The 3,287-nt window shown below is 36.4% G+C and overlaps 1 pseudogene; it reads left to right on the top strand.

Moving 5' to 3' along the window:
* The first annotated feature begins 300 nt into the window (after window positions 1-300).
* On the top strand, window positions 301-947 carry LOC101584680 (annotated as a pseudogene).
* The last annotated feature ends 2,340 nt before the right edge of the window (window positions 948-3,287 follow it).

Here is a 3,287-nt window from a genome sequence, read left to right as displayed (position 1 = left end):
ACATTACTTCTACAAAATTCAGTTTTTATTTTTGTAAAACCAAATAAAAATTATTTAAATCAAAGTACGTTTAATACAAATAAAACTTTAATTTTTTTTCAGAAATTATATGTCTACAATGTGCTGTTAAATAAATGTAATTACCATATCCATCATGTCAAGCACATCATTTACTTATGGAGAGAGCACTCAGACTTACTTCCTTTAGCTGTCCTGATCTAAGAAAAACAGATAAAAATTTTAATACAATTAACTTTAGTAAATTAATTTTAAAACATTCTTGAAAATTTTTTCGCAGGGATGGTGGGCTTTGGCGGCGGTGGAGGCAGAGGCGGCGGTGGAGGTGGTGGGCTTCTGGAGAACGCTAACCCCCTCAACTATGAGCGTTCTGGGGAGCGGCCTGTGATGGCGGGCGAGGAGGACGAGCAGGTTCCGGACAGCATAGACGCGCGCGAGATTTTTGATCTTATTCGCTCTATCAATGACCCGGAGCATCCGCTGACACTAGAAGAATTGAACGTAGTAGAGCAAGTTAGGGTTCAGGTTAGTGATCCTGACAGCACAGTGGCCGTGGCCTTTACACCCACCATTCCACACTGCAGCATGGCCACCCTTATTGGCCTGTCCATCAAAGTCAAGCTCCTGCGCTCCCTTCCCCAGCGTTTCAAGATGGATGTGCACATTACTCCAGGGACCCATGCCTCGGAGCATGCAGTGAACAAACAGCTTGCAGATAAGGAGCGGGTGGCAGCTGCCTTGGAGAACACTCACCTGCTGGAGGTTGTGAATCAGTGTCTGTCAGCCCGCTCCTGAGCCTGGATTTGACCTTCACCATGTACCAGTGTCCTAACCTCAGCTTCACCTGGAGCTCATGGCTTTGTTTTCTTGAATCAGTGACAACAAGGATCTAACATTTTGCTTTTTGTAATAAATCCTTAATTTATATTCAAAAAAAAAAAAAGAAAATTTTTTCTCTGACAAAATATAAGACTTTCATGGAGATATAATTACCCGGAGTGCATTGCTAGAAAAAGTCTAGGAGCTGCATGTGTGTTGGGGGAGGGTGAGAAGAAAGAGACACACAAGATAGGTAGAGGCAGAGGGGCAGGGAAGAAGAAGGCAATTCAAATTCATGGAAAAATGAAGTCTTCAAAATACACTTCACTAAAAAAATACACTTTTACACAAAAATACACAATTACATGCTGTAATTGAACAAAATAGACTTATTTTAAATTCTGCTTATTACCTAGAATCCATAATTAGGAAACATTCACTGACAACCAAATCACACAATCATGTAAAATCATGTAAGCACAATATTTAATTAGGGAAACAGAGCAGCACATCATAAAAATATCCAAAATGATTTTTTATTGAGTTTGGTATATGAGCAGGACTTGGGTTGCACAGAGGCATTGTCCTGGGTGTAGGCCCCAGCCTCTGTCCCCCATTCCTCTCTAATTCTTCTAAAAGACACTTTTCATGGTGCTATCAATTCCATCATTCCTGTTCCTTCTGCTACTTTCATAAGCACCAAGAAAATCAGATCATACTTCTCAGTTTTCCAGTCATTCACTCCAGCTGCTTGAAATTCTGACCTTGTGTCCCCAGAGGCTCTGATCTCAGGTAGGCTTTGCTTCTAGACCTATCAGACTTAGCATCTGCCCATTCCTTGGTCATGAGATTCTCCATTCCATCTCTGATAGCACTAATATCAGGTGTCAATTTCTTATTTCAAGGAGAAAAACATATCTGGAAGTGCACAAAATAGTTAGGAAGACATCCCGCTCAGGCTCAGGGATAACCCAATCTCCTGCTCTAATTTCCTCTCCCTCCAGGAATTGTGACTGGTGGTTCCCGCACCCGCATTTCCTTTGGTCTCTACAGGTTGCTTTTCTTTTCAAAGGAAGGGAGAGTATTTTTGAGTATTGTTTAGGAGAATTGATGGCAATGTGTCTTTTCCTGTGATCAATTTTTTTATTTAAGCATTCACTCTGTTTCTTTACCCCTTGTTTGACCAACTATTTATGGCAATTTTTGTCAACTACAAGCCTGACAGTGTGGCCTCATCAACCTTGTCGACTAGATCTGGTACTGCGCAACTTCTGGCTTTCCCCAAAGTCAAAGTGACCAAGAAAGCTAAAAATTTTCAAACGATTCAAGGAATCAGTTCAGTCATAACAGTGCAACTAAAGACATTCACAAAAAATGATTTCACTAACTGCTTCAAAAAGCATCAAGTATGTTGTCACCTTGAAAAGGAGCATTTTGAAGGATTAGTGCAATGTATCTTTAGTGTAATGATTATTAAAGTTTAAACATTCTCAATATTCTGTAATCATACTACATATACATGTGTGTATATTATATATACACATATATAGTATGTATGCATGCATATATATATGTTCATGAAAACATAATACATATTTTAAAAGTTGGAATCAATTTTATGTAATACTTGCAACATCCTTTTATCACCAAGAAATGTACTATGTAGATATTTACTCATAAAATTTTATAGAATGTAAATATTTTAAATCTTCAGTTTAAAATTGAATGCCTCTATCATGTTATTTAAACAAATGCCTACTCTTAGGCAATGTTTTTCTTTCTTTGTAACTAAAACAATGAAAATCAATGCATTATAATCTATTCTTTTAAAATTTTAGAGTGCCAGAACATACCCCAATCCAACATCATGATCCTTTTCTTTACTTCCAATTTTACATTTAATTGTAACAAAAATTAGGAAATGAAGGAAGAAAAAGAAACCAACTGACTTGCCTGAAAATTAATTATACCTCATTTATTTTGCCACGGTATCCAAGAAATTGAAGAAAATTGAAAGTAAAAGAGACATAGATGGTTTCTAGCTATAAAATAAATATTATGTAAACAGTCTTTTCCCTTTTTATACTAGATATGCAATAATGTATAATTCATTATAACTTCACATCTATGAAAATTTGAGCAGATTTCAACAGTAAGAAGTATGGCTAAAATCAAAATCCTATACAAATAAGTTTTAAAATATTTGTTAATGAACAAGAATCTGTAACTGTCTTGAACAATGAATTTCACAAAGTATAAAACTGTGTTTGTTCTTCTGGTCATCAAAAATCATTTACAAATGAGATCTCAGAATACCATCCACTTTGAAAATTCTAAGAAAGTTTAGAATGGCAATACAACAACTTACATAGGTAAGAAATAATTGACCACATCCCTGACTTCTTGGGATCAAATACTAATGTTCAACTCCTAGGTCAAGGAAATGAGTA

This window comes from Octodon degus, unplaced genomic scaffold (assembly GCF_000260255.1).
Source record: "Octodon degus isolate 3935 unplaced genomic scaffold, OctDeg1.0 scaffold00080, whole genome shotgun sequence".
Lineage (NCBI taxonomy): Eukaryota > Metazoa > Chordata > Mammalia > Rodentia > Octodontidae > Octodon > Octodon degus.
This window is presented reverse-complemented; position numbering and strand designations above follow the sequence as displayed.